Raw genomic sequence first — 12,763 nt, forward strand, 5'->3', positions numbered from 1 at the left:
CAAGATTAGCCGGGAAGAACTGTACTGGGCAACAGCTCAGCGGTACAAGTCTTGAGAAACAGGCTCCCAGGCAAGATTTGTTACAATTATAATCATTAACATCAGTTCAGTTCAGTTGCTCAGTCGTGTCCGACTCTACAGAGCTTAAGAAAAGCATTTCCACCAGTAAGACATTGTGCAGTGTGAACACTAGTTCCTAGAGAGGCCAGTTCTCAGGCAAGACAGCTTGTTGCATGAGGCATAAGGAAAGCAAGAGTGAGAATGTTCACCTCCTCCTTAAAGGAGACCTGGACCGCCTAAGCTTTAACTCTCTCAAGAGTCTGGAGAAAAGGGAATCTTCCTGCTCTATTCATGGGGATATACACTGGTAAACCACTGTGGAGAACAGTTAAGCTTTCCTTAAGAAACAAACATAAAGCTACCATATGATCTAACAATCCCACTCCTGAGCATATATCCAGGGGGAAATGTGGTTCAAAAGGATACATGCACTTCCATGTTCATTGACAAGTTGTTCACAACCATCAAGACATGGAAGGAACCTAAATGTCCAGGGACAGATGAATGGATGCAGAAAATGTGTTATATATATACAATGGAATATCACTCAGCCATGAAAAGAAACAAAAATGCCATGTGCGGCGACATGCAAGGAATTGGAGACTGTCATACTGCGTGAAGTAAGTCAGAAAAAGAAAAAGCAGTATCATATGATATTGGAATCTAAGAAAATGATGCAAATAGTTATTTATAAAACAGAATCACAGGTGTAGAAAAAATAACATGTAACTTGGGGCTAAGAAGGGGTGAGGGATTAATTAGGAGACTGGGATTGACTCATACACATTATTATATATGAAGTAAATAATTAATAAAAACCTACTGTATAGCACAGGGAACTCAAGTGAACACATGGGAATGAAGTATATAAAAAATAATCTTAAAAAAGTTATTGTTGTTATTCAGGAAATAAGTCATGCCCAACTCTGTGCAACCCCATGAACTGCAGCACGCAGGCTTCCCTGTCCTTCATTATGTCTGGAAGTTTGCTCAAACTCATATCCATTGAGTCAACGATGCCATTCAACTGTGTCATCCGCTGTCACCCCCTTCTCTTGCCTTCAATCTTTCCCTGCATTAAGGTCTTTTCCAATGAGCTAGATCTTTGTATCAGGTGGCCAAAGTACTAGAGCTTCAGCTTCAGTTCTTCCAATGAATATTCAGGGTTGATTTCCTTCAGGATTGACTGGTTTGATCTCCTTGCTGTCCAAGGAACTCTCAAGAGTCTCCTCTAGCATCACAGCTTGAAAGCACCATTCTTTGGCATGTAGCCTTCTTTATGATCCAACACTCACATGACTACTGGAAAAATCATAGCTTTTACTATAGGGGCCTTTGTTGGGAAAGTGATGTCTCTACTTTTTAATATGCTGTCTCGGTTGGTCATAGCTTTTCTTCCAAGGAGCAAGGGGCTTCCAATTTCGTGTCTGTAATTATTGGATGCAGAGATTTTGGAGCCCAAGAAAATAAAATCTGTCACAGGTTCCACTTTTTCCCCATCTATTTGCCATGAAGTGATGAAACCAGATGCCAGGATTTAGTTTTTTGAATGATGAGTTTGAAGCCAGCTTTTTCACTTTCCTATTTCATCCTCATCAAGAAGCTTTTAAGTTCCTCTTTGTTTTCTGCTGTAAAAGTGGTATCATCTGCATATCTGAGGTTGTTGATATTTCTCCCAGCAATCTTGACTCTACTTGTGAGTCATTCAGCCTGGTATTTGGCATGATGTACTCTGCATATAAGTTAAAGAAGCAGGTGACAATATATAGTCTTGATATCCTCCTTTCCGAATGTTGAACCACTCTCTTGTTTCAAGTCTGGTTCTAACAGTTGCTTCCTTTCCTGCATACAGTGTTAGAAAACAGGGAAGGTAGTCTGGTATTCCCATCTCTTTAAGAATTTTCCACAGTTTTATTTGATTCACATAGTCAAAGGCCTTAGAGTAGTCAATGAGGCAGATGTAATTCCTTGTTTGGAATTTCCTTACTTTTCCTATGATTCAACAGATGTTGGCAATTGGATCTCTGATTCCTCAGCCCTTTCTAAATGCAGCTTGCACATCTGGAAGTTCTCTGTTCACAAACTGCGGAAGCCTAACTTGAAGGATTTTGAGCTTAATCTTGATATATGAAATGATTGCAGTTGCACAGTAGTCTGAACATTCTTTGCCATTTATTTCTTTCAGATTGGAAGAAAAATTGACCATTTCCAGTCCCATGGCCGCTACAAATTTTCCAAATTTGCTGGTATATTGAGTGCAGCACTTTCACAACATCATCTTTAATGATTTAAGTAGCTCAGCCTGAATTCTATAACCTCCACTAGCTTTGTTCCTAGTAATATCTCTTAAAGCACAGTTTTTTCACTTTTTTTTTTCACACTCCAGGATATCTGACTCTAAGTGAATGACCACACCATTGTGGTCCAGGTCATTAAGACCTTTTTAGTATAGTTCTTCTGTGTATTCTTGCCACTGTTCCTTAATCTCTCTGCTTCTGTTATGTTCTTGATATTTCTGTCCTTTATTGTGCCCAACTTTGCAAGAAGTATTCCCTTGGTATCCCCAATTTTCTTGAAGAGATCTCTAGTCTTTCCCATTTTCTTCCATTTCGTTGCATTTCTTACCTTTCCTTGCTATTCTCTGGAACTCTGCATTCAGTTGGGTATCTCTTTCCCTTTCTCTATTGTGTTTGCTTCTCTTGTTTTCCCAGCTATTTGCAAGGTCTCCTTGGACAAGCACTTTGCCTTCTTGAACTAATTGCAGGGATCACAGCCTTGTGTAACTCAAGGAAGCTATGAGTCATACCTTGAAGGGCCACCAAAATGGATGAGTCATGGTGGAGAGTTCTGACAAAACGTGGTCCACTGGAGAAAGAAATGGGAAACCACTTAACTGTTTTTGCCTCACGAACCTCATGAACAGTATGGAAAACAGAGGTGAAATTATATATATATATATATGATTCACTTTGCTATACACCTGAAACTAATACAATATTGTACATATTTCAAAAAACTTAAAAATAAGTAAAGAAAATTTCCCATCTAGTATCTTCCTCTGAATGGAGCACCATGACCCATCTTTGATTAAATATGAAAATGTTTTGAGGAATAGAATGCAAAGAAAGTCAAAATAAAGAAAATCTTAAAAGATAGTTGTCCAAACTTCAAAGACAGTATCACATTTCTTTCACAGACTGTCTATGATTTTTTTAGTCTATCCTGCAGTGTACAATTATGTAATAATCTTTAACTACACAGCTTATCATCAATATTTCAAAGGTACATACATATTGAATAATATGAATGGGTATGAGATGATATGCAGGGAATGACTAAAAGGAACAGAGTCTTAGAGAATAACCACCAGCCTCTGTTCTGTGCGCAGTTATAGCCAGGGGGAAACAATAGTGTGTAACCAAAATAGCCTCAGTGGGAAAAATTTCATGGAAAACTGAATGAATAAAATTTAAGAGACTTTAGTTCTGAAGGGGTTGAGGCAGAAGGCAAGAGTAGTAAGTGGTATTATTGGGGAGCTTGACTGTTCTGGGCTGAAAAACAGAATGTGAAGAACTCCTCTTCCTGAAGAAATATCCAAGAAGTAATGCAGGTAAACTCAGACAGGTAACCAAAACTAGTGGGTCGCTTCAATTAGGACAATAATAAACTTCTATAAATGGAGATGTGAAATTTATAATTGGGGAGTTCTTTTATTTATTTATTTTTAATATAAATTTATTTGTTTTAATTGGAGGCTAATTACTTTAAATATTGTATTGCCTTTGCCATACATCAACATGAATCCCCCACTTCATGGATTGGAAGTGTAAACTTAATCTGTGACTCTTTACCTGAGATTGGATTATGGTAATTGGATTAAGTAAATTTCAGAAGGTTAGACTTCAATCCTTGTCCTCTAGATGTGTTTACAATTCTTAAGAAATCTAATCACATGCTCCTATACCTTTATGCAGGGTTGATAACCCTATCACTTTGAGGAAGTGGACCCGGTCTTCAGAGGATATATAAAGCATCCAGCAAAGATCCAAGCTCATTCTTCTCCAGAGCCCAGAGCTGTTGCCTTCTGCATTGACTGGACTGTGGAGATTTGAAGGTGTTTGTCACCAGGAAGTGAACACCTAAACCCTGAACTGATTTAACAGAGTTACTTCCTGAACAAGAGAGAAGAGTTCTGTAACAGTACTGAGGTGAGACCTGATCCAGGTACGATGAATTTGAGCTATGTTCAGTTAAAAATAAAACTTTAATGGTAATCATGGATAGAAAAACTAATTTCTTTGTCTTCCAGTAATATCTATTTTTAAGCCCTGCATCAAATATTTGTTCCATATGTGATTTTTAGACAAGTAATATTTTATCCACAGTATGTCAAGTATCCTCCTTATAAACTGGGGGTAAAAATTAGTGAATATTGGTGAGAATACTAAAATGGTTCATCTGTATAACAGGAGTTAACCCTATGCTTAAAAATAGTTTTCTTGGGGATGGTTTTGACCACCGCCTCCTGTACAATGTTATGAACTTCCATCCATAGTTCTACAGGAATATGGTTACTTCTTACAAACAGCTGAGAAAAGAGAAGCACAAGGCAAAGAAAAACAGGAAATATATACCCATCTGAATGCAGAGCTCCAAAGAATAGCAAGGAGAGATAAGAAAGGCTTCCTAAGTTATCAGTACCAAGAAATAGAGGAAAGTCATAATGGGAAAAAAATAGAAATCTTCAGGAAATTAGAGCTGTCAAGGGAACATTTCATGGAAAGATGAGCACAATAAAGGACAGAAATGGTATGGACCTAACAGAAGCAGAAGATATTTAGAGGAGGTGGCAAGAATACACAGAAGAAGTACACACACACACACAAAGATCTTAGTGACTCTAGTAGCCATGATGGTGTGATCACTCGCCTAGAGCCAGACATCTTGGGGTGCTTAGTCAAATGGGCCTTAGAAAGCATCACTGCAAATAAAGCTAGTGGAAGTGATGGAATTCCAGCTGAGCTATTTCAATTCCTGAAAGATGATGCTGTGAAAGTGCTGCACTCAATATGCCAGCAAATTTAGAAAACTCAGCACTGGCCACAGGACTGGAAAAGGGCAGTTTTCATTCCAATTCCAAAGAAAGGCAATGCCAAAAAATGTTCAAACTACCACATAAATTGCACTCACCTCACAGGCTAGCAAAGTAATGCTCAAAATTCTCCAAGCCAGTCTTTGTGAACCCAGAACATCTGAAGGTTCAAGCTGAATTTGTAAAAGGCTGAGAAACAAGAAATCAAATTGCCAATATCCATTGGATCATAGAAAAGGCAAGATAATTCCAGAAAAATATCTACTTCTGCCTCATTAACTACACTAAAGCCTTTGACTGTGCGGATCACAGAAAATGGTGGAAAATTCTTAAGGAGATGGGAATATCAGACCACCTGACCTGCCTCCTGAGAAACTTGTATGCAGGTCAAGAGGTAACAATTAGAATCGGACATGGAATGGACTGGTTCAAAATTGAGAAGGGAGTATGTCATGGCCGTATATTGTCACCCTGCTTATTTAACTTATAGGCAGAGTACATCATGTGAAATGCCAGGCTAGATGAAGCACAAGCTAAAATCAAGATTGCCTGGAGAAATATCACTAACCTCAGATATGCAGATGACACCACCCTTATGGCAGAAAGTAAAGAATGACTAAAGAGGCTCTTGATGAAAGTGAAAGAAGAGAGGGAAAAAGCTGGTTTACAAATCAACATTCAGAAAACGGAGATCATGACATCTGGTCCCATCACTTCATGGCACAGAGATAAGGAAACAATGGAAACAGTGGCAGACTTTATTTTCTTGGGCTCCAAAATCACTGCAGATGCTGACTGCAGCCAAGAAATTAAAAGACGCTTGCTCCTTGGAAGAAAAATGTGACCAACTTAGACAGCATATTAAAAAGCAGAGGCATTATTTTGCCGACAAAGGTTCATCTAATCAAAGCTTTGGTTTTCCCACTAGTCAGGTATGGATGTGAGAGTTGGGCCATAAACAAAGCTGAGTGCCAAAGGATTGATGCTTTTGAACTGCGGTGTTGGTGAAGACTCTTGAGAGTCCCTTGCACTCAGAGGACATGAAATCAGTCAATCCTAAAGGAAATCAATGCTGAGTATTCAATGGAAGGACTTATGCTGAAACTGAAACTTCAATACTTTGGGTAACTGATGCGAAGAACTCACTCATTAGTTAAGACTCTGACTCCAGGAAAGATTGAAGGCAGGATGAAGAGGGGTTGATAGAGGATGAGATGGTTGGATTGCATCCCAGATTCAAAGGACATGAGTTTGAGCAAGCTTCGAAAGTTGGTAAAGGACAGGGAATCCTGGCATCCTGCAGTCCGTGGGTTCACAAAGAGTCAGAAACTATTGAGGGACTGAACTGAACTGAAGAGATGGTGAAGGACCTCAAAGCTGAGAAAATGAAGGCCTAGCCATTATCCCTGGAGGTCACTATTTTTATCAGGTTTTTAGGGCTCCCATAACACCCGACCCCACACGGGGTGGCTTAAAATCAGTGTATTCTCTGACAGATCTGGAGGCTGGAAATCAAGGTGTTGGAAGGGCTGTACTCTCTTCGAAGGCTCTGAATGAATTTGTCTTTATCTCTTCCAGTGCCAGCTGGCTCCTGGCAATCCTCAAACTATGACATTTAACTTGAATCTCTGCTTCCTTACAGGACCTTTTCTGGTGCATCTAAAACATCCTTCTTTCTCTCATCAGGACACCTGTCAGCAGATTTAGGGTCCACTCTCTACCCTGGATGGTCTCATCATGATGCTTTCACCTTGATTATGTCTCTATTCTAAAAATAAAGTCACAGTGATAATAGCTGTTGGGATTTGGACATAATTTAGGAGAGGGTAAGGGGCACATTTGGAGAAGGGAATGGTAACCCACTCCAGTATTCTTGCCTGGAGAATCCCCTAGACAGAGGAGCCTGGCGGCTACAGTCCATGGGGTCACAGAGGGTCGGACAAGACTGAGCAGCTAACACAATGGGCACATTAACTCACTACTTCATGAACAGAATGAAAGGATTCTGTCCTAAATTCAAGAGGTCTCAGATTTTGCTGGAGAAAGTAAAAACCTCAGTAGTTTTTCTTTGCTTTGCACATAGATTATATGCAGTAGAGAGAGAAATAGTTAAAGCAAGGTTTCAGATTGTGAGGTTTTGTTTAGTGAATTCCTTTGAAGTTTTTTCAAGGTTAGAATTACTGAGTCAAAGGCAAATATACTTTTTAAGGATTTGAATGCATATATACAGAACATCCTAAAGTCCATCAGCTGGTTGGATCTCCTTGCAGTCAAAGGGACTCTCAAGAGTCTTCTCCAACACTACAGTTCAAAAGCATCAGTTCTTCAATGCTCAGCTTTCTTCATAGTCCAACTCTCACATCCATACATGACTACTGGAGAACCCATCACTCTGACTAGATGGACCTTTGTTGGCAAAGTAGTGTCTCTACTTTTTAATATGCTCTCTAGTTTGGTCATAACCTTTCTTCCAAGGAGTAAACATCTTTTAATTTCATGGCAGCAGTCACCATCATCAGTGATTTCGGAGCCCCATAATATAAAGTCTGTCACTGTTTCCCCGTCTATTTGCCTTGAAGTGATGAGACCAGATGCCATGATCTTCGGTTTTTGAATGTTGAGTTTAAGCCATCTTTTTCACTCTCCTCTTTCATCTAAGAGGCTCTTTAGTTTGCTTTCTGGCATAAAAGGTGGTGTCATCTGGGGATCTGATGTTATTGCTATTTCTCCCAGCAATCTTGATTCCAGCTTGTGCTTCATCTAGCACAGCGTTCCTCATGATGTACTCTAAGTTAAATAAGCAGGGTGACGATATATAGCCTTGATGTACTCCTTTCCCTATTTGGAACCTGAACATTTTTGAAGTATTTTATTTTCTCTAATAGTGAATCTACTAATATTTAATCTTAATTTTGTGTTATAAGTAATGCAACATTTATTGATTCCCTTATTCTTTTTATGGATGACAAAATATTATATTAAAACTAATTAGAGCTACTCTCCTCTGAAAAGTATTTATGTGAAGGCCATGTATGTAATAAAAACAGCTGTGCTTTTTCATGAGCAGTTCATCCAAAAATATGGATTATATATATAGAGATGAGACATTTACTTTTAGCAAATCCCATCTATTAACTACCATGGAATCCTCCAAAAAGTTTAGCAATCCAGTGTACATTTTGATATATGATTTCAGCTTTGCCTGTGCACATCCATAAGTAAAAGTATATACCCAAAATGATGCCATAGTTATTTACTGTTTTTTGAAGCTAAGTATCAAAATAATTCACTGATTTAGGCTTTCCAAATAATATCCTACTGTTACTTGTTTCACAAGTACTAATTGCAAAGTATATTTATATATAATTTTGGAAATAGAAGTCAATTTCAAGACAGATTTCAATTTTGAAATCTGTTATTGAAAACATTCTTTGGCCTAATAGCTAGTCATTTCAAGCCACATATAATTTTGACCATGTTGGGTTGAATCAAACTTTTCTCAACAAAGCAACTGCATTTTTAAAAATGCAATGTTCCTGTACAATTACTCTAAAATCAGAATTAAATCAAGCCTGGATGTCAGAATTTGGAGCCTCTTTCTCTAATTCCCAAACCAATCTACAATAATTATTCATATTTTTATCAATGCTATACACTGGTAGAATTTGGATTACAACTGAAAGGGCTTTAATGACCATTGTAAATTTGATGTGTTACTAGACCGTAGAACTTGTGAATAAAGGGCAGCAATTATCAAATCATGTTAGGATACACATTCAAATATCTTAGTAAACTATAATCAAATATGGAGGGAATTTAAGGAGAATGCAAGATCCTTAAAATCAGAGAGGAATGGGTATTCAATATAAGATCAGTGATGAGGACTGGGACTTCAGTTGTGGATTCTATTAACATATAGGGATTAGAAAGATTTAGTGCAGTTAGTGTTGATTGGATTTATCCAAGGGAACTGTGGTAATCTAATCAGGAAGGGGCTCAAGGGTCCTGATAGTCAGGTCCTGATCTCAGATGCACTGTTTCTTCTGTTCAGAGTTGTTCTGAGTTGGCTGGACTGTGGACAGCTCTGAAAGTTACAGCTGCTGACCCATTCAGAGAACATAGAACTCCTGACTGGATGGGACTGATTATCGTACCGGCATTGAGGAGACCAAATCTACAACTTTCTGGTGAGTAAATGGTTCTGAGTAGATGGATTCATATTTGTTTCCCTCAAAAAATAAAAGAATAATTATAATTCAGCAGTAACAGGCCTAATAATTTCTTAAGCAAATGAAAAAAAAACTGGTTCATAAGAATTATGTTATTACTTAGAATTCATTCTGAAACTATAGACTTTCCTTCAAATCATTGTGAATGAACATGAGTGATTCTACAAACTTATGATTCTATGATATAAAGGAAAATATTAATTTCTTAACGGGAAGTCCTAGACAGTTTTTCCCATTTAGCATGATACCTAAAATTTGATTGAGAAACTGCTGTAGAACATGAAGAGTAATATATTTGTAAGGAAAAGTTGGGTTTTCTGCCTTTAAATTATCCAATAGCAATCCAGACCTGATGATGGTTCTCAAAAAAAGATTGGTAACACACCAAATATCTGAAAAAAAAAAGGAAATTCTGCACTCACTCTGATATAGAAGTGAAAACTTTTATTAACTTCAGTCATTTATTTTGAAACACAATATATTAGATGGCTGGCTTCCCTCATAGCTCAGGGGAAAAGAAGCTGCCTGCAGGAGAGACAGGTTCAATCTGTCGGTCTCTAGGGCCCCTGGAGAAGGAAATGTCAACCCACTCCAGTATTCTTGCCTGGAAAACCCCACGGACAGAAGCCTGGTGTGGGTACAGTCCAAGGGGTTGCAGAAGAGTGACACAGGCCTCAGGGACTAAACAACAGTATTAGATGGAGCTGTGTCTCTATTGATTGATGGATTTGATGAATTTGGCTGCACCAGATCTTTCTTGCACCTCGAGGGATCTTTAGATGGGGCATGCAAACTCTTAGTCACCACACAGGAATTCTGTGTCATGGCAGGTGAACACTTAGCTGTGGAATGAGGGCTCTAATTCCCTGATGGAGGACAAATGCTGGTCCCGTCCACTGGGAACATGGAGTCTTTGTAGGAGATTTTTGGAGATTACGCGTGAAATGACATAAACCATACAAGACATACAAAAGACAGACAGGACACCACTCTGGCCAGAGGAACAACTGGGCAAACTAATTGCCGTTTATTATTATAAAGCCGTCCTTAGGCAGAATTCCAGACTGTAAGAATAAGCCTTTTCAGCACAGTGCAGGTGCATACATGTTATCGTACAGCAAAGGGGAGTGAAATCTCTGTCTACTGAAGAGTCTGCCCAAAGCCCTCATCTCCTTCTTATCTCAAGCAGGGAATGCTCCCTTGTTTGCAAGGGACCATTAAACTCAAGGCTGTGTCCAGACTCTTCGGCAGAACGCCTCGTATGCAAGGACGCTCAGCCTGAGCAGAGAGACCCGTTTGCAGGCACATCTCTGCTACCCTATTAACCCTTCAGTCGTAGCCACTGAACCTCCAAGAAAGTCCCAGAACTGGTCTTACTGTGACTTGGAATTTGTATGTTTCCAAACAGGAAAACTTTTCTGATAGTAGAGCAAATCTGATAAGATTGGGAGTATGTTGATGTGCTAATCAAAGATATTGATTCCCCTTACATTAAGGTCACTTAAATTGAAGAGTGTCATTGTCAAAGAGAAGAGAAAATTTAATTGTTAGAGTTCTCAGAACTGAAAGTTGTAGTTAAACAAAGATTAGTGTTATGCTTAGGAGTCATTTTTATTAGAGATAGAAGGGACTGAGTTTTAATAGAATAAAATAGAACATTGAACGTAAGCACCTTTGTTTAGTGTAGATGACTGCGTGTATACCCTGTGTGTGATGTGTCATTGTTTCTCAGGTTGCTCTGTCAGAGGCGGTAAGAGGACTCTTCTTGTGTGAGTGCAGGAGACACGTGCAGAGAAGGGCTTCCCCTGCCAGCGCCTGAAGTACCTGCGCCTCCTCCACAGGTCAGTGTTCCTATTTGTTCATTTCTATGAGCTTCCCATGAGATGTGTTTTGTCATCTTTATATCTCAGCCAAAACAGAGAGTCCCTAGCATATTGTGAAGCAGTGAAATGAAAGTAGTTCAGTTGTGTCTGACTCTTTGAAACCCCATGGACTACCCAGTGCACGGAATTCTCCAGGCCAGAATACTGGAATGGGTAGCCTTTCCCTACTCCAGGGGATCTTCCCAACCCAGGGATCAAACCCAGGTCTTCCACATTACAGGTGGATTCTCTACCAGTTGAGTCACAAGGAAAGGGTCTTGTTGTATACAGTTGTATTTAACATGCCTTATTATAATGTCTATTAACCTCACCAGAAATGAAATACTGACCACTTAAACTCTTTTTCAGTCCTTACACGTTTACCCTTCTCTTCTTTTCATCTTCCCTTTGCACTTCTATGACATGTTTCTTAGATGAATTATATCTCTTACATGTTTCTTATATGAATTATATCAATCATTATCTCAACTGCACATTCAGTCTATGGCCATCTGGACTTTTCTTAGGAGGGAACTATGCTCAGAATCCTAAGGAGTGTTACTGTTCTAAAGAAGATTACATTCATAGTAACATTGAGCAGAAAGCACAGAATTCCTGTCTACATCCTACCTCCCCAGATTAAGTGCCGTTATCACATTATAGCTCAGAGTGGTGTTTATTATGATTTAGGAACCTCAACTGACACTTCATTATCACCCAAAGTCTATGGTTTCGCATTAGTGTTCACTCTTGGTGCTGTGCATTCTGTTAGTTTTCACTGAGACACAGTGACAAGGATCCAGCTTTATAATATCCACAAGTGTTAGACTGCTGAAAGTCATTTGTGATCACCTCTTCATCAGTCCTATCACCCTAACTGCTGGGAAGCAAAGTTTATTTCACTGTCCTCATATATGTCTCTTTTTCCCCCATATATTCCTCTTTCCTGGAATGTCTTATAGCTGGACTCATGAAGTATGTATGCGTTTAGGCTTAGCTTCATTCACTTAGAGATATGAATAAAAGAATGCTCTGTGTCTCTTGCTGGCTTGATCTTTTTTTTTTTTTTTTTTAAAGTACTGAGTAATATTTCTTGGCCTTGATGTACCACAATTTCTTTATCCATTCATCTTGGTTGTTTTCAAGTTTTGTGATTATGACCAAAGTGCCTATAAACATCCCATTGCAAGTCTTTTTTTTTTTTTTAATGAATATAGGTTTTCAAATGATTTGGGCAAATACAAAGGAGCATGAGTCCTGACTTACATGGTAGGATATTTAGTTTAGTAACAAGTTGCCTTATTGTCTTTCAGAAGGCTTGTATTGTTTTTCATCACCTTAGGAAATGAAACAAATTTCCTGATATTCCATCCTCTCAGTACTTGGTTCTTCTTTGGGATTTTGACCATTCTTGCCCATGTGCTGTGGTATCTCATCGCTACTTTAAAGCCCTCTTGCTTGTCAGGCATTTTAATTTTTAACTTCCCTTCCTTTTCTCTCGTCCTTTGTCCCTTAAGTGA

Source organism: Ovis canadensis, chromosome 21 (assembly GCF_042477335.2).
Source record: "Ovis canadensis isolate MfBH-ARS-UI-01 breed Bighorn chromosome 21, ARS-UI_OviCan_v2, whole genome shotgun sequence".
NCBI lineage: Eukaryota > Metazoa > Chordata > Mammalia > Artiodactyla > Bovidae > Ovis > Ovis canadensis.